Source organism: Temnothorax americanus, unplaced genomic scaffold, assembly GCF_048541705.1.
Source record: "Temnothorax americanus isolate GAGA-0224 unplaced genomic scaffold, ASM4854170v1 Scaffold13, whole genome shotgun sequence".
In the NCBI taxonomy this organism is placed as follows: domain Eukaryota; kingdom Metazoa; phylum Arthropoda; class Insecta; order Hymenoptera; family Formicidae; genus Temnothorax; species Temnothorax americanus.
In genome coordinates, this window is record NW_027509264.1 from 2,047,985 (window position 1) to 2,068,611 (window position 20,627).

The window sequence follows — 20,627 nt, forward strand, 5'->3', positions numbered from 1 at the left end:
ATAGTTGCCATCGGTGGGGTTGTTGAGGGCTACTTTCTTTCGTTCTCTGCCTATCGCGCTCCCCTTCGCTCTCGCGCCATTCTTGCGCTTGTCTCGCGCCGTTTTTGCCCTCGTCGTGTTAGCTAACAATTTCATTCTTTATTATTTTAATTTAGTCATCATAGTAATTATCTGTATATGAATACATGCCGAGTTTAATCATAATTAAGATAAAATTTTTTTTAGGCAAACGTATATTATGTATACATATATGTTCGCCTAGTTTTCTCTCTCTGTTTCTAATCTTGATTGCTTGAAATTTTATTAACCGTATAGCGTTATAATAAAGGAACTGGATTGTTTATTATGCTGCCATACTTATCTCATTTTTATAATTGTATATTAATCTCCATTAATAGCTTATATTGCATTCACAATTTATGTAAAATATCTAGTTTTTGTTTCTTGTAGAATTATGTTTTGTAAGGTATCATTTTTGTATGACATATTAATATGTTTATGGCAGAGTATAAAGAAACCTTCGTGATATCGATATGACATGCATATCTGACTGTTTGTGATGAGACGAACAATTTAAAGAATTCATGCAACGCGTCTTTTTGAAGCAGATGTTATAAATTTGATACTCTATTTGGCCGTTTCCATGAAATGTCTATTTGTTACGAGGTAACAGTTCGTGAAGCGAAATGGAGAGTAATTACGACTGGCGCACTTGTTGCTCTTGCTGTTGTTGCCTTTCTGCTATTATTGCTGACGAACATATCATACGTTTAAGTATTACGCACCTTCATTATTTTCAAGAATACGAAAATTTTATTATTACATTGCATTATACATTTAATATTTAAGTAGTACACGTGACAATATGTAAATAATTGATATGTTAATAAAAAGAAGTCAATCGCTGCTTAAATAATATTAGATATCAGCGAAATTCTATATCTTCTATATCTTTTACGACAAAGTTTCCATTAGTTTCCAATAATTAAATTTTCTATAAACTTGTCGATATATCTATAATACATATATGTATAAACCTGCATCGTTGTAATTCTAGTAAAACTAGTCTCTCCGACGATGTGTGTCCTGCGGCTCGCGGAAATGTGCAGCATGTTATTTATTTACATATTGTTTATGTTTAAATATATCGTCTCGAGTAGAATACACAACACGTGTAGAGCACATTGTATTACGTTTCTGTGCTTGTTGGCATCGCGTAATTAACGTTACACGTTCTGTAATACATGTTTCACTATGCGGGCGTTGTATCGCTGTATCGTAATTAGTAAGCTTAAAGGCAGATATTATTCACGACACGTGATAGTTATATTATACGCGCGATAGGATGTAGACTTCAAAGGATAAAGCAGAGCGCATAATTGATAGCGTGTGTGTGTGTGTGTGTGAAGAAAATCGCGCACGTATTCACCCTGGGAGACGTTTCTTGCTCCCTTTACGTTAGTGTATTGAGCCTTTCCCGATTTGTTTTTATTTTCATATTGTGTTTTTTTTTTAGGATTGATGATAAAATAATTCTTAATTAAAATCAAGATATTTTAATAAATATGAAATTTGTATGGATAGCCACTTCCATTAGAATACATATTCGAACAATCGAAAGCTTATTATCCGCACGATTAAAACGCATGAAAAAAATATCCCTTTTACATTAAAGAAATTTCTTTAAAAATTATAATGAAAATATGTCTCACTAATGTGAGCTACAGCATATTGCATTGCAAGAAAGATCGATTTTTAATTATTTTTGTTTGACTATTTATTATGAAATATTGTTGGCACTTATATGGCTATGCTAATATAAATACATATCAGGTATCAGGATTGTTTTGACCAAGTCTGTGTCGAATACACAAATAATTCTATCGTTTTATCGTAAATCTTTAAAATATTTTTTTAAACATTGATTAAACTAGGAAAAGCTTTAATAATTGTAGGTATCCTAATTTATAATAATTTAACAGCTTCCATAAACAAACATGGATATACGTTGCCCTATAGGAATTAACGTTAATACATCACGTTCTTGCTGCACTTTCACATCGCATAATTAACGTAAACCTTCTTATTTAATTTCGGTAACAATGTTGTAGCAAGCAACGCGAGATTTTACCTGGCTTATTACTTTCTAATGTCCCTCACCGAAATCTCAATTACTGAGCATAACTTGAGAAGTAGCGTCAGCTTCCACGATGGCAATCGCGCCAACTTCCGACGTACGTAGAGGTACATACGTCGGCGTTTCCATTGGTCGATCGGGCATGAATTTAGACGGTGTGCCCCGAATAACCCCGGAGATTGAGACAATATATGTCGGCTGTGCCGCTGCGGTTTGCCGTTGCAGGCGGTATGGCGCTCAGCTCCAGCGACGGCTCGGTTTGCTGCACGGCCGAGAGAACGAGAAACCCAGTTAACTCGGTAGGTTGATTACAGTGCGGCAGGTGTCACGCGCTGAACTCCACCAAGTTTCGTCTAACCGTGCGAAATATCTTGCGAATTACGAGTATACGGGAGAGTTTCCGCGCGCCGCGATGCCGCGCGCAACCATCCGCCCGCTCGTTCGCCCGTTCGATCATCTGCCGATATGCCGCAGTTAATTGCACTTGCTACAGGCGTGCACTTTCTATATCCTTGTAACGTCAACATAGGGTCGAAAGGGTCCGCCACAAGTGCACTTCGCACGCGCCACAGAGCACTGGCTCTTTTTGCCGATTGTGCTGCATTTCTCTCCGCTGGCGCTGTATATCTGTATAACATGTAGCGCGATATAACGTAGTCCGACGAAGCACAAGTGCAAATTTATATGCGGGATCAATATATATCAGTGTGTATGTGAATAACGTTAGCGATAGCAAATCAAATATCTTTTTTTTTATTGGCGTTGTTGCGCGATAAAAATTAATTAAAATTGGAAACGGTGGATTAGAGAGAGCTCGCTCGTCGAATGCAAATATAATGCCGATCGCGGTTTTTTGGGTTATTAGGTCAACTCATTATTTCTCTCAGGCCAAGGACTGAGTTGTAATAAAATGCCTCCGCGTTCCGCAAAATTGAGATCTCCGGGGGGAATTAATCTATTCCGGTGCGATCATTCAATCTTCTCGGATTACAGTTTTTTACATTCTCTCTCTCTCTCTCTCTCTCTCTCTCTCTCTCTCTTTTCCCCTCTCCCTCTCTTTCTATATGCGGCACAGTCGCACACAGAATATGCTCGGGATAAATCGAATCTGGCGAGTTCGACATTTGATTTCATCGAATGACCTACGCCGCGAATGGCTTTTCATGAAATCTACGTTCCCACATAGCGATCAATTGATTCAAAAATAGGGTAGGTCGTCAATTCGTCGCGGCTTCCAAATCGAAGTGCGCAACGATCAGCGGTCGATTGTAATCGCGATGAATTGCCGAGGAGTTACGATGCAACGTACACCGTTACGTTCATAACGAGTGAAACTAATATCTCGAAGCAGGATTTTTTGGAAAAATGGACATTCAATATAGAGCAGTTCATTATTGAAAGAATCGGTTATCCCCTCAACGCGAGAATATCATGATACAAAAGAGACTTTGTTTGAAATATAATTTATAATTTATTGTTTAAAAAATTATGGGAAAGACCAAAATTTCGACACGCAGTAATGTATATTAATAGTAATGTCAAACAATACACGATATTATTTTGTAACATGTAACCAAGTGTCATTTGTGACATTTTTAGTTCTGCGTCGCGAAATGTTTTTAAAAACATGTAGTTAAATTAATTCTACGAATACTCTTGTTGCGATACAATGGAATAATAAAATTTTATGTAGAATATTTTTTTAGAAACAAGCTGCAGATAGCTTAAAAAAACGAAGTTTTTAACTTGTTTTTATTTTCTATGGCATAGCTACATACATGGCATAACTACATCCAATTAAGATATTCATATTTCTCATGTGTAAGGGAAACGATAAAATATGATATAGACCGTAAAAAAATAGAAATGACATGAAAAACGTTCAAACGAAGGAAAAAGCGACGAAAGAAATTTCGAAAAACGTCCTATCTATCTTTATTCTTACGTCTCGGTATTAATTTTGCAATTATTAATTGCGAGGACATTATTAACTCGCGCCTCGACAGGGAGACAGTGGAGGCACGACAAGGTGACGGGAATCGCTTTAAAATACGCGAGGAATGCGCTCGAGAACGTAAAGGAGGAAGAGACTACGTTGAGATACGATGAAGGTCAGGGAAGCGGCGATAATGAAAGGGGAGTTAATCACTCCGACCAGACAGTACTACTGACAATACGCGCCGTTGAGAGAAGGAGACTTTGTATTTAGGGACACGAGCTATTCGGGCGCTAGTTGACTATGCAAATGCACTTCCGAAATTCGGGAGCTTGAATACCCACTACTTTAAAAAATATATATAACGTACGTGATCCGTCGAGATATTTTATCGGAGGATGCTGAGTTTTCATCTCGCGCGCGGTTATATATTTCGACAAACGATACTCTTCTCCGTTTTGTACCCACGTGTTATATTTCACGTTTAAGAATATTTACAGACGACGGTATTAGAAGCTGGAATGATTTGTCATTGGAATGGTATAAGAAGGCACATAATGGTATTAAATGCGGCTATGCATCAAGCGACGTTCGCCCTGTAAAAAGTGCAAAAAATGGGGAAAAGACTTTTTCCTTCCTCTCCATACAATTCGTCGTAAACGTTAGGACAGATCAAGAGAGAACAAGAGAGAAAAAGAAAGTAACGCCAGCTGTAGCGTTCCTCGAGGACCTTCGTAACGTTGAACCAAAGGAATAACTTATGCCCCCGCCTCTTCGCGGCGTCGAAAGAAAAATGCGTTTGCACCAAGCCAACGATCGGAGGGAACAAAATGGATGATGGAGATACAATTCTAGAGCTACCGACAGAATCTTAAATCACGATTTTTATGGTGAATTGTACGGAGCTCCGTGAAACTTACACAGCTTCTTAAAAACATCGTAAAATTTAATTTTCTTCGCGTAAGAAGACCACTCCAATTATTCGAGAAACCGCGAATCTCTACCTTACAAATCATGGTATCAATATTAAAATTTGTGTGTTTGTTATTTTATACAATTACATGTTGTATTGTTATATTAACGTCAAAAAATATCTGAAACATATACTAAAGAGTAAGAGAAAGAGAGAAGAAAGAAAGTTTTTTAGAGTTTTAGAGATTTGAAAACAAATTATATACCTATGCATGCACATATACATATCGTACATACGTAACACTATAAGTTACATATTCTTCCGAAGAATATCTTTCTCCTTCATACTTTAACGTCTCGCTCTTTCTCTCTCCTAAAATTTTTCACGTTTTTGTTTACATTAACGCGATAAAAGAATCACCAGTATCTCATTGTCAGTGGAATCATTGTTTTTAAAAGTAATCCGATATGTGTGTCTGCGGCCTTCAACTTTTTCCATGCCAATCGAGTGCTCGCTCTATCGCCTTCACCCTCGCAGAATCCCAAACCCCTCGACGGTGTCGCGAGAGAATCTAATGAATTTGAGCCGTCAATAATACGCGCGGCTCGTTGGAGGGGTAGCCTTCCCCAAACACACGCCCGAAGCGAACGATAGAGAGCAGTCCCGGTTTGTCTCGTCCATCCGCGTGCATTCGCGCGCGTGTATATGCACTCGCGCGCGGACAAAAGAGAACCCGCTCGGCGTGTAGGAGAAACGACTGTGCGCGCGGATGCAGTCACTGTGAAATTAACGAATTTTTCACGATGGACACATTAACTGTTGCCGGCCGGGTCAGCAAAAGCGTCCCCGATGCTTTATGACAACAATGCGAGCGATACTGCGAAACGATGAGCGCGACGATAAACTGGATTTACTGTCGCGCAGTGGCAGGGGTGAATTTATGGTGGATGCAAGTTGTATTACAAGAGAGAGCGAGATCCGAATTTTTGTACGAAGAGATAAAATAGCACATTATTTTAAGATTATATATTATTATCATCAATCGTGTAATAAAAATTATCTTTAGTATTATATGGTACCTATATAGATCGCTATTAACAAAAATTATTCGCAGCTCACAAACATTATTTCTGTGTTACATTATCTAGTATGAGATACAAGCATGAACAAGGGTTTACATGTGTGTCTGTCTTTTTATTTTTTCTAGCACGACGCAGCCTCGTTTTTGTTTTAAATCTTTCAAAGTTGATAGTATCGTTTTTGTTCTCCGTAAACGTTCTCCAAGCGCGAATTTATGGTGCGAATATTAGGTGTATGTGTGCGTGCATCGCTGGTAATTACAGATTTCGTGCTAGAAAGTTGTTCTTCGATTATTTGACGACGCAGTCAGCGAGCGTGCGTCCTTTCGGGGAGAGCGATCCAATTAACTTTCGAAGATGTATGCATATATGTATACGCGTCGTTCTCCTCGAAATTAACCTCTGGTTGCGTTCCGAAGTCGAGACTCTCGAAAAAAAAAATCCGGTACTGCGAAGTGCCTCCTCTGTTAAATTTCCTCCTTCCCGCACCTACGACCGTTGCGCGGGGCTAATAGGATTCGCGAAATTAATTACCCGCATTTACATAAGCCCCCGTAAACGTTTTTCTTTTCTTCCCTAGCCCGAGCCTCCGGCCTTGCCTACCTTCCACCGCGCCGAGCGGCATGCAGAGGCGGACGAATAATTCTCGTAGAGAAATTCGTGATTACGTTAACGATATCCCCGTCCCGTTTTCTCTTCCTCTCGCGCTTTGGCTCGCATCCTCCCGTTTCATTCCGACTGCAGTGCCGAGTCACTGCGTTACGCCTTTGCGTTTAGGTCGTCACGGCATTGTCCCCGTCGCCGTGCCGCGTCGTCGGCAACAGCCGCGACACGGGTAACGAGATTTGTCGTCCAAGATAATTAGATTATCCGCACTCTGGACGGCCAGCATAGCCGGTGTTAGTATGGGACGAGGAGGTAAACGCGCCGAACGCGCGGCGACCATGCCGCAGAGGCGACAACATCGTCCAAGTAAACGTTATTTGTTTGCTAATTTTTGTGAATAAAAGGAAAATACTCCACTGCTAGATCGCGACTGGGCTGTCGCGAGAAACGATTGCTGTCATCACGGCCTCGGAACTAATATTTAAATTCGTATGTAAAGAAGTAAAAATGAGATATATTTAATAGTCAAATTGCTCAAAATTATTTAGATTATATAATTGCAATTTTCTTGTTCCTATATAACGTGTTTTTCTCAAATTTAAGCAAAGATTTCTTTATTCCCAACGTGTAATTTATTCTAAGGCTTTTTTTATTTCCAGCACTAAATAATTAATGATTAATATCAATTTTTTCAATTTTAAAATTTGAAAGAAAGAGCTTAAAAGTTGGCGAGAACTTACGTTTATAATTCTCTGTATATTTCTCTAAGAGATTTTACTTTTACAATATTACGTTAGACCGTTATGAACGGGACGACGATATTGTAATAAAATTGCATCTTAGAGTATGCTGCTAAATATAAATGGGAATTCCATAGAGCCGCGTTTACCGTTTTCAGTAACACAATTGCATGCGCGCGCCGCGCCGTCTTCATGAAGAGGAGGCGCAAAGTAATTACTTGCGATCTATGTTTCTCCGTGTCCGCCGTTTGCGCGCGCCAAGTATAGGTATATATCGCGCCCAGTAACAAGAGGCAGCCTTATCAACCACCGGTACATGTCCAATCAATTTTCAACGTGACGGCGCACGCCGCTTTTGTGGTAATATCTATTATTCGGTATCCCGGGACCGGCTGCATTCTACCCTCACGCATCACACACGTGATCTCCTCGTGACAATGGCGCACGGAATACCACGGAATTCCCAGCGCGTTCCCGACTCCAGCTTTCCAGATCAAAAAGCGCTGAATGCTCGCAACTTCTGATGTCTGATGACGAACCGAATCTCCGAGAGAGACGCTTTGACCACGGTAACGCGTCGCGGTTTTTTGAGCATTTAATCTGATGAAAGATTTAAAGTTGCGAGGGCTGTCAAAAAATTTTTAATTGCACGTATGTTACATATTACCTTAACTTACATTTGTACAATGTAATCTCGCTTTATCTCTCTCTCTCTATAAGGCTTATATAATTATTTAATCTATTTAAAGTATACACATATAAAATAAGTAGTCCTAAATTTATAGTATTAGATATTAATATATACTTTGATGTGTATAAATTAACAAATTAATTTTAACTTTAATTTTATTCTGAGTATCTCTGACACACTTTTTGTGATACGTGATTCACGTTACGACTATAAACGTGGGTCTTACTTATTGATTCGTTATACTTTACGTTAACTGAACATCGTACCATCATATTTTACCTAATTATTACAGGCACGCAATAACTCCGTTTGAGATTTAATTGAGACAGGTGGAAGGAAAAGTATAACACATATTGGAGTTACATAAATGAATAATAACTTACGAGAAATTGTATTTTACGAGTCAAATTACTTTCTTTTATAAATAACTTAGCGAATTAATTTATTAGCGATTGTTCCCGCATTTTTTATATTCAAATAATAGATTATTTACTGAAATACTAACGTCCTATATAATAATTCGCAATTATGTAATCAAGTCAATTTTTATAATGACTCATTTCCATCAGCATTATATGCAGATGCGACTGTTTCTAAAGAAAAGAATTATAGTATAGCATGTGTGCAGTAATGCATGTTATCGTTCTAAATGTCTCTTTTTCTTGTCCAAAGACAAAAGAATATGTATTACGTGAGGAGACTCACAAATAACAGATAAAGATGGTAATAAGGCGTCTACGTAGGAGCAAAAAGTATTGAGAAATAAGTTTACAAAATTGGTCTGTTATACCTGCAGTGAATATGAATACTGAATACGGATTCTTGCATTATGTTGCATTCTTTGAACGTCTACGTGTATAAACTTATACATTTTACGTTACTAACAGAGGAGTGCTCTTTATCATCCATAGTATAAGATAGACAATAAACCTCAAACATAATTAATGAATGATAAAGATTAGAACGGAGAATTGGAGACGAGCAAAAAAAACAAGTATAAATTAATTAATATCAGATGAGAATGGCGATTGAAGGTGGAACGAGGAGAGGAAACCGACAAAGAAGACGGAACAAAAATTGCCGCCGCAGATCCGGGCCGAATCGACAGATACAATACGTCTAATGTATCCGTGGAAACAGCGGGGGCGCAGATACTAACCGGACCTTTCTAGCAGACGTATAGTCTCGCGCTCACGAACGCAACACCATTCAGAAATTGAAAGTCGATTGAATAGCGCCGCTCCACGGTCCACGGTGTCGGGAATGGATACATGCCGATTGTGTCAGTGAACTTGAATCCCGGGCACACAATGGGCTCAATGAAACGCATCATTATTGTCCAATTCCTCTCTCCTCTGTTTCGGCTTCTTCATCTGTGTCTCCTTTTTCGTCTCCTCCTACCTTTCCTCCGCTCCGTTTCTGCTCGCGCAAAGGTCCGACACCCGTTCCCTCCTATACGTCGAGATTTCGTTGATGCCATGCCTGTACGTACATACGTATACATATGTGTACGTACACGGCGCGATCTAGTAAAACATACGAGGGCGATTCATCATTCGATTCGTGAGCCGCTCTGTCGAGATAAACGATTTTGCGTCCCCGAAGAGCTTTACGTCCGCTCGAAAATATAATGTCAAATATAGTTGTAACAGCCGATAAACGGCTTATCAATAGAACGGCGGAACGATAAAAAATTGCTTAAAATTGCATATTAGTTTCAAAAGAGAATTCATCAAATTTTATGCTTTGGTAATCAACAGATTAACACATTAAACATTAATAATACGATACGTATTTGACATAAATTAACGTTATCTAATTCCTACGGTGAATAAATAAATAAATAATTAAAAATACAAGAAAGTAACGTGCATATTTATAGAAAGAAAGAACAACTGTTCATTATTAAATATAAGTTTTTATAGAACTTCTCTTTATTTGATTCGATATTTCGTTTCTCCACCAGGCGCGTAATCTACTGTTCACACGGTAAAAGCATTAATTTTCTACCTTACCTCATTGCAATGAAAGTCATTATTGGCCCGTTAATATCGATATGCATCGTGTGGAGCCATGTTACTCCATAAAAAAAAAAAAAAGAAATCGGATCGGTACGTATCGGTCGATTTCTTTCACCGTGGTGCATCGCGGGAGTTGATCAGGATGATTAATAACACGAGGGGTTAAATCATTAAGTGGCTTATACGTGGACCTGTAGTCGCGGGAGAGGACGGGGAGTGCAGAAAGGATTGGGTGGGTAAAAGAAACGAGCGCGCAGAGACGGAGGGGGTAAGCGAGAATAAGGGCCAGGCCGAGGTACTTTCGATGAGGGATCCTGCTGCGGTGCACAAAGAGAAAGAGGGAGCAGGGCGGTGAGAGGGGAGGGGTTGCGCGCGGTGGGTATTGAATGCTGCACCAGACCTCCATAGTTCGGCTCCGCGGCGGCAGAGCAATTCCCTTTAGTTTATTTTTCCATGGGTAATGAACCCCCGTCCCTACTATGCGTTGCATCGACAAGGCCGGTCGGCCGACCGACCGACCGACCGACCGACCAACCGACCATGCGCTTCCGCCTGCCGCTAACGAAACGTTATTTCGCGATTCTGTGTAGTACTTGACGTTTGACCGCGCGTTTCTACTTTTTTACTCGCGTCTGCTCATTTTGTGACTCGCGCTACGCGAATGCATTGCGCGATTGCGATTGAATGCGAATAACTATAACGGTCGAGAAAGCGGACTTTACGAATGAACTTCGTTAATGATCACTGATTTATCTCTCTTTCGTTTGATTATGTTATAAAATAAAGAATCAAATAAGGAGTTCATTGGTACTGAAACTTTTATTTTATTGGCAAGTGTTTTTATTTCGCCGATATTTCGTAGAATTTTTATCACGCGGAGGAAAACTATATATATATCTGGTATTTCAAAGATAAATCTCCTTCCAGCAGTAATTCTTGAACGTGCGGTATGGTCCAGCGATATAAACTGTTTTTCTTCCATGAGGCAGTGCAATGTCTCGCGCATTTACACGATGTCATGGCCGAATGTTCAGAAAAACGGTCCTTTTTCTCCGACTATTCGTATGCTCGCGAAAGGAGTCTGGCTGCGAATTCCTGAGGGTATTCCCTGTACCGTGGCCGAGAAGCTCGCTTTATCGCGTGCAACGAACATCACTGGATTAAGCCACGTTGCAACGGTAAGCGATGGCGCTCCGGGCTATTGGGTAATCTACAATTTTATACGCTGTATCTCATGTGGCGTAGTCGAAAAGAAAGTAGAGATTTGGTAGTTCTCGTAATTGCTTCGTGAATATGGACCAATAAGAATGCGCATTGGAGCAGGCGCTCCTCTCTACGGAGGCACTAAATAGTTTTACATGCAACCGAATTCTCGGCTTATGATGTGCAAAAGTGCTTATTTGATGTAACATATGATGCAGAAATCTAATATTTAGTTTTTCAATTTTTATGGTTTAGGAATTAAAGTTTATGATACTCTGTCTCACGCTTCTTGCAGTTAGCTATCAAGAAAATAACTAGACGATTATTATTTTAATTAATACGATTATTATTCGTCTCTGGTGATTCAAACAGCATAAAAAGACGCGATATATGAAAATCATAAAATGTTAACATTAGGCATAAGATTTTGTTTGATGATTGAAAATGTCTAAATTAGAGAAACGATACTGGAGATACTGGAGAGAGAAGCGTGGGATGTTATTGTACTAAATCACACATACTCCGTGATGCAGTAAGTGTGTTGATCGACAAGTTGAAACGGATCTCGAAATGGGTACGCTCGCCATTGAACTCGGTATTATCGATAAACATAGCCGGCGTAGAGGGCCGCGCTGAATTGTCGCGGATAGTCGGTGTTATTCGTACCCTCGCTATGCAACGGTATAGTACGTAGGTGCAGCGTGCATGCCCAACAGGCAAGCATGGTCCAACGCAGATCAGAGGGTGAAAGAGGGAACGAGAATAAGCGGGGAAGAGGAACAAGATACCAGTCGTCCGTATAATCTGTAGATCTGACCGCGCGTGTTCTGCCCATGCACGAATCCCGTGGGTGGTAACCGCCTCGGGGACCTGATTTACAGGTGTAACTTGCAATAACGGTTCGCGCGACCTATCGAATCCGAGAACTTAGGATCGTAGAATTTCGCTGTAGGTACCGATATCCCGAGAAGCTGCGAGGCGCTTCGCGCATAACCGTGGAAGAGGATTCTCGCTTCTCATGGCTCAAATAAAAATAGAATCTACTATCCAACTTAACGGCGAGAGAAAATTGTGCCTCCAGGAGAATGATTTTGCGCATTATAACGTGTGGATTCGTGCAGATTGATCCATTGTGCGAACTGCATGGGAACTTTTTACGCAAATTTGTCTGGCAATTGGCATATGTATTATCTGAGAATCACACACATATGTGCTTGATTCGAATTTTACGAGAAATTTAAGGATTTGTTTTGAAATATACTAACAATGTTGAAGAAATATATTGAAATAGTTCATGTTACGTTATATTATAGATTTTCAGTGTTATATAGATTATTTATTATTTTAGCACATATTTCAGATACTTAGAAATATAATTCGAATACGCAGTTGTTAATATTGAAAATATTAAAAAAATATGTATAATATATTAATATCAAAATATTCACAACATAAGTATAAATATTCATAGAAATATTTACCATACTAATTTATAGATAATTGATACATTGATACAAGATTTAGCTGATATCGAAATTATTGAATATCTATAACGTCTGTCAATCGCGTTAATTATTCTGAATTTTCTCAGAATTTTACATTTTTGTATCACGTAATTTGTTAGTAACAGTATATCTATTTAGATACGATCTGACTAATAAATAACCGTTAATGCTTTTGCACAATTCGTTATTTTGATATACTACAATACAAAATTAAATATGTTTCTATATAAGCTCACAAAACATATATCGAGCATTTCGCGTTGAAACTGCAAAACACATTGTAAAATTGGACGCTAATTAAGAATAATAATTGGCTACTATAGGCAAACACGTATTGCACCGGAAGAGTCAATTTACACAACTTTTGACACTAATTCTAGCAAAGTGGAAACCTCGGAAATTCTAATGCTTAACGGAACATTGTAATTACTAGCATGACGTGAAACCTGAGAAATCCGATTGACACACAAATCTCTCGAGACGTTCCCGATGGGTGCTACGTGATTTCACGTAATATGGCCGTGTTATCATGCAAAATCGAAGATGCACTCGATTGATATCCTTGTCACATCCATTGCAGGAGAGCTATGATGATTAGGAATATTTACAATTATATAATTTATATTAATTATCGAAAGACAATATATATAACAACCGCATTTCAGAAAAGAAACCATTACAAATGTTATTTATAAATAATTAAATTCTAGAGTTTAGTGAAAAATTTAAATAAAATTACTTTTTTCTTCAAAAAGGAAGAACGACTTATTACGCTTTTGAAGTTATTATAATATTTGCTCGCTTTCTACCGCGTTTTGCAGTTTGCAGAAATGTTTCTGGGAAGAAATTTCCGCATATAAATTGATACCGCTATAGAAAGTATCACCGCGGTATCGTACACGAGTATCGTTTGCGACGTCATTAAATACCATTAAAATTATATGGTAAAAAGGACGTATCTGATTACAAAGGGACGACTCCGCTTCATCTCTGCGATCGGGAACTCGCAATAGGGTCATCATGGATGCCTCGCGCGGTTGTAGCAAAGTGTAACCCAGTTTCTATGCGCCGCCAATTACAAGCAGGCGAAGTGGTTCGTAAAGCCTCAAAAGAACGCGACCCATTTTGCATTGATTTCACTTGCGCAGCTTTGAAAGGAAAGAAATACTTCTCGCCTTGGCTGCAATTACAAACGATGCGGATTGTAACCCAAGCTGAAACGCTTTTTTTAATGACATTGACTTGTTTCCTGCATTGACGTTGCTTGTTTTCAACGAGTATTATCATTAGTATCATTACACTGTTACGCACGGGCGCGCGGAGAAATTTGAATAACTATCGTTAACAACTCAACTCTCTTTTCATAATTCCATGGCTAATGAGCTCCTTTTGTCGAATGCACCAGGTGTATGAAATATAGGTCGAATATACAAGCTTTGTAATTTGATGGACAGGTTCTTATCAGTTTAAAGTTTGAATAAATAAAAGTGTATTAAAATCTTTCACTATTTGAGAACGCATGGCCACGAGAAACCGATATAATTGGTCATATAAAATTATAAAAATGAACAAAGTACAAATGGGTAAAGCAAAGGAATTAAAGATATCCCACAATATCTCTAACAAATGCGACAATTTAATCTTTACAAAAACAAAGTACTACAAAATGTTATATCTGCGGTAAAAACAGCGATATTATATACTGCAATTTGTTCCCACATATGTAGACATTATTTTTAATACATGTATCATACTTATTAAACGCGTTTATAAATATATAATTTACACATTAGAGAAACACGTAAAGATATTTACTTGAGAAAAATCACGCGTTTCTTTTTTCTTTACGATAAACATTTTTTCGTGATGGGGGGCTTTCGCCTTGGTGCAACATATGCCTTGCGAGCGCGATCATCAGGCCTTAACCCGTCGCTTTCGTAATTGTCGCTGAACGTTAGATTAGCTCCTTCTGTCGAGATCGCCGACACCTGGCGAACCACCTGGTCATCGATAGCCCTTGCTCGTTCAAGGGTGAGGGACGGTGAAACGATTCCGCGGGCCACACCGGCTCCGCTCGCGTATTCGCATTCGAACGGTCGATTCAGGTGCCTGGGACGATCCCCGAAGCACAGATACGAAATACAGGTAGCGTGCCCCGCAGCGATAGGATCTCCCAGGACAATCCGCGCCGCGATCGGAGAAATGCGGAGTACGGCGCAGCAGGTGCGCGCACGGCACTTGAGAAATCACTGCACCTCCTCTCGCTCTCCCGCCTCTCGGACTCTACCTCGTCCACCTTCTCCGTTTGTATCGCGTACGCGAAAAAAAAGGTGAAATTCGAAAGGCATACGTTTCACCTCGGCCCAGTCGCTCGCCAAGAATCGCTCCGTCGAATTAGCCCGGATCTCTCCATGTTGATGTAAGATCCAGATTTTCGCTACACGTAATTTCTTAATTGTACACCTGAAGGATTTGAGGGTTTAATCACTACCGAAGGTTTGCCGCAAGTGATTTCGCAAGCAAACTGTTTCTCTTCGCAATTTGGAGAAACGTTTTTTGAGATATGTGAAAGTATATATTGGGGTTTAGTTTTTTATTTTTATTTTTAACGCAACATTTACTCGCGTAATGTGCATCTAACTTGCCATTGTTAATTCTAATCTCTAAGGTCTAGTTTCACAAGTGTCGGTTAACTTTTAATCTTAGATTAACTCACTTTTCGTCTTCTTCTAACGTCCCCCTTAGAAAGAGACGAAGAGTGAGTTAATCTAAGATTAAAAGTTATACCCGACACTTGTGAAACTGGGCCTAATAGTGTTAATGTCATCGAGATACCTTAACCGCGATTAATTAAACTGTTTGTAATTTGGAATATGATTAAATTATTAATTGCAGTTATTAAATTTAATGCATCATTAGATGAGCACAAATGTCGTCGACACTTGCGGCCTCTCTAATTAAAATCGCAATGCAGCGCGATGTTGTTAAAACAGAGACAGAGGAAAACAGCGTGCAACTATGATTTTTTTCATTAGTAGGACATCGCGCATTTTTTCATCGCCCAGATGTAGTTGTCGTGCGCGCAAGTGCTCTGGCAGGTGACATCTGCGGGGGCTATGATATTATTTTTACTGTCATGCGTATTATACACGTACACCACGTATGTTCATAAATACCTACGGGTACAGCGAAATATTTTCCCTCCCTCCCTTCCTCCTTCCATTGTCTCTGATGTTATATCATTTCTCTCTGCATAGATCTTCATTTCTAATCTCCGTTTTACAAAGGAACCTCCTTAAACGCAACCTGGCGGCAAATTTTTGCTGGAGATCTATGTTTTTATAGTCATTCTAAATACACAGCAAACGAAGAATAATGAGCCTCTACCGAATTTCAGAGCGCGTTTGCAGTTGAAATGATGGTTGCGAACGTATATTTTTCGTTTAGCGAGATACGAGATACCGAACTTTTCCTATGTATACGCATTTCGAGCCCGCAAATTCCCATATATGTTTTCTCATTTATATCGAGATTGTCGATCGAGTTTGCGCGTAAAATTATGGGTTATTCGCGAAAGCAAAACTTTCTCCCTGCAATTTTTACGAAAAGAATCGCAATCCAACGTTCTACTTTGAGCAAATATATAGTTTTCGCAGGACTTCTGCAAAGTAAACGCTGCAATTGTTCGCAACGCTATGCGACGATGCGTTCGAACCAGTTTCAAACGCATTGTGCGCGTCACACGTATGAACACGGTCATAACGATGGATCAGGCTATTTGCTATGAAATTGCCGGCCAACCGCGCTTTCGGTCTCGCCGCTCGACAACGATATGCGCGATGCCACTGGTCCTGGTCGCTTGCAGAGATAAAATAAAAGAATGACAGACTGGCACTCCCCGAATTTCGCACCTTCCGTCGCGCCGCCGGCGAGAACGCTCGACATATGGGATGCGTCAAAGCGCGTAATTATATTGGCTTCTGGCGAGGAATTGATCGGCAAAACTTATTGACTGTTTCTCCAGTCGGATCGAAGGACAATCCCCAGAAAATTGTTCTTTGCTCTGAGAACGACACGCGATGGCAGTGTTTTGGTTTTGTCAAAAGGGCCTGGCGTTATTATTGATTTAAGCAGAAAATATCTTTTGCGGCAGTTGTCCATTCTATTTTTTCCTTTCGCTTCGCAGACACGCATTTGCCGACACAAATAAGTTAAATAAAACAAAATTTCTCAAGCAGTTAACCGATTAACATAATGTGAATCGACGATAAAACATATCACATGGCTTTTGACAAGAATATATATTGAAAATTTGATATGAAGATGAAGTTATAGCACGTATTAATTTAATAATTTCAATTATATTATACATATCGAGATACTAAAAGGATTAAAATTAATAAATTAATAATACAAGGATTAAGAGGATTTTGGTCAGGCTAATTAAAAGATCAGTTAAAGGACTAATTAAGAGGATTTGGATTACATGTTTCACTAATATATCGTCGGCAATATTTTAGTTAATTAGATTTTCTCCGCTTCTGATTATTACTGTTATTAGTCTAAAAAATGTAATTTTCTTACAATTAAGAAAAATATTCATGCCACGGTGGCTGTGATTAGAAATTTTGAAGACATAAAGTCACATGCAAATAGAACATCCGAATGCGGGTTTCTATACGTAATGCACAATCGTACATTCTCGACAGTTATGTCAGCGATAATAATTGAGTTGGCCGGGACACGAGCGAAAGCGTTAACGAAGATATTATGCAACCGATCGTCGCTAATCGGCAAATGGTCCGAGACACCAGATGTTACTGCACATGCGTGACTGCCTTTGATTTCGATATTCATGCGACAACTGATTTGTAATTCTTTTCGATGAACGACCCAACAAGATAGTTTTATTGTTACTGACCCCAGATTTGTTCATTTGCTTCCACGAATCTGTCACTTTCCGATTGTCATTTTATACACGATTGCACATTTACTTCCTTTAAATTATATACACGGGAATAAAAATTCTTGGAGAAACAGACATTAAACTTTCCTTTCGTATAAATCTCGCAACGAGTAAAACGGTTTCTATTACGTCCAATTTGTATCCATATTTATTATTCAAAGTAACAGCTCACTAAATACTTTAAAAGACCAGTATGGGAAATTGAAATCAAATCCGGGAAGTTCATACATTCCTAAATGTTTTATGGACGATTGCTACCTTTCCGATCAGCATTCGAAATGATGGATCATAAAATATAGTAGGTCAAAAGTCATGAAATATATTTTATTATAAATTACGGTGGATTAGCACTCGTAATGTATGAAAAGCGCGAATGTGTAAAACAGGTAAATCATATATCAAATGCCATTATCAGCCGAAAAAATATGAATAAATGAGCTCACCGTGATACGTGAAATATATTGAAGGTAGGCTACGCGGAAAACTGCAAAATGTGCTGTGGCGCAGTGCATATCGAAAATTGCAGCGTGTCCCCCTTTTTAGTATAGGTAATTATGAAGCTAATGATTTACATACGCAGTAACGATATTGGTAGATTGCAGTTGGTACAACGAATTATTAGAGCGATAATCAGTATCACGAACCAGAGAAGCCGATATCCCATATCCACAATTTGTAATTAAGAATTTTATTAGCGAAGATATTATGCGGCTAATCGTCGGTAATTGGTAAATGGCCCGAAAGCCATGTGCAGTAACCATCTCTCTGAATCGATTTTAGTGCCGTCCAGCCAGGGGTTGCACCAACTACGATATTTATTTGCGTTTTTATAACGTTAATCCGACGGTGACATATATTTTGGTGAAATACTGAAATCTACTAGAGCGGTCGTAAAATCGGAAACTTCGACAACGATAAATAAGCACGCGAGTTATTTCGGATTGAAGAATGTAATTGCGTTCTATTTTCATTGCATTAACTCACTAATCAAACCAGAAATTTATAAATTGCTTCTTTGCGCAATAAATTCTACAATAGTGTGGAACGTTTTACATTTACGGACATATAAGGTTATGTAAATTATTAATTTTTAATACACTCCTTCGGAAGTGCAGAATATGAGCTATCATATTCAGGGAACTCGCATTCGCTATCCGATGACTATTAAAATCTCATAACGAGAGACGGAGAGAAGGGACGTGTTGCATGAACGATTTATTCAAATCCGAACAAAGACGAAGCCCTATGGGCAACATTGTGCTTGGCGTCGTGATACGATGGGGTGCGCTAAACAAAAGTCATTAGGGGTAGGAAATCACTGTGCGTAACCAGTCTCCCCATATCGAAATCACAACCCCTGGAAACATGCGCGATTCATGTATCCACCATAAAGATATATACACAAACACATGTACGATATGCTCGTGCGTTACTTACTAACAAATTGAGATGTACAAAGGCAGAGTCGCGTTTCTTGATTGTTACAGGGTCTCCTCGATCTCTCCTCGAGGGGAGAGCAATGACGAAGGAGGAGAGAAGAGGGAGGGCGAGCGCGTTATAGCAAACTCAATCTAATTACGGTGTCGCGAGACAACGCTCTATCGTCAGGAGTAATTTTGTCGTAAATAAGTTTTTAAAACGATCATTAATATCGGAGTCGGTTTGCCCGGTCTGCATCCTTGCCATCCCCCCCCGCTCCATCCCTTGCCTTCCTTCTTTCTTTCGCAGTTTCCTTACATTCCAAGCGTGAAATTGGCCAACGAAAAAAAAGAGGCCACCCACACCTCGACGAGTTTGAGCGAGGCTCTTTTGCGAGAGGCCACCTCGAATGCGCGCGGTTCCGTCGTTGCACCATGCATATGGATCGTCGGTGCATTCACCGTGTACACACGTCGCGGATAAATATGTATGAGAACGAGCGGCATCGAGATTATCCACTACTACCTCGTTTTCTTCTACGGATACGGATACGAGAATGCCTGCGCGATTTTCCCTTCGTTTGCCGTTTTCCATGCTAAATTCTACGCATTTCAATAGTCCGCATACCGTCGAAAGTATCAATAATGCGTATTTACGTATTGCGACGCGTGCATCAATGTCTTTCCATATTAACAAAATTCTATAATATATTCGAAAAAGGATACGTGAAAAATAATTAGATAGATATTAGAGCATAATATATAACAATATGCAATAATATTTTTCTCTCTGCGCTCGACATATATCCAAATTATTATATTTTTCTCATGTTTAAATGGATTGCCATACACACGTAATTTTTTAATTACACTTTAACATTATTTGCAGTTGATGCTTTTTAGCTATTTATTACATATCCATCATTTAATTTTAACATTATTTTGGAGAGTAATATATCACTCATGTTTTTATTTTATGTTGTTTGGATTCAAAGATATTAAATTTGTGAGCTCAGTCCATTTATATCGATTTTTTTGTTTTGGTCACAAAATGTTTATTTATTTAAATACATCCATCCAGAGATATATATGTTGTTTTAAAATGTATGTTTTTGTAGTGGACATATAGGAATCAAGTAAAAGGCTCCGGCAACAATTTTTGTAAACATTTTATACATTTATTTATTATCGATAATTATTGTATCTTTTTTATAAGTAGCAATTTTTTTTGTATTTTTTATATTATTCTGTTTATTTATGTCAAAGAGATAGGTATTGCAGGATGAAGTTCGGTGAAGTGAATTGAGGGAGACAAAATGTTGGTTCTGAGAGGATTAATGAGACCGTGCCGGTAATTAACATGTCGAACGCAAATGGCACTGCGTAAAACAGTGCGGTGCCAGTTTACCGCA

At 39.0% G+C, this 20,627-nt stretch overlaps 1 long non-coding RNA gene across 7 annotated transcripts in view; it reads left to right on the top strand.

The window, feature by feature from the left end:
* LOC143894023 (uncharacterized) overlaps positions 1–20,627 on the top strand; it is a 152,281-nt gene that overhangs the window by 19,483 nt on the left and 112,171 nt on the right. Inside the window, exon 1 of one of the 7 annotated variants that reach the window (XR_013255986.1) lies at positions 10,737–11,301. The exons of the other annotated variants lie outside the window; for them this stretch is intronic. This is a non-coding gene — a long non-coding RNA (uncharacterized LOC143894023). Of the gene's footprint in view, positions 1–10,736; positions 11,302–20,627 lie in introns of those variants that run through there. 7 annotated transcript variants of the gene reach the window in all.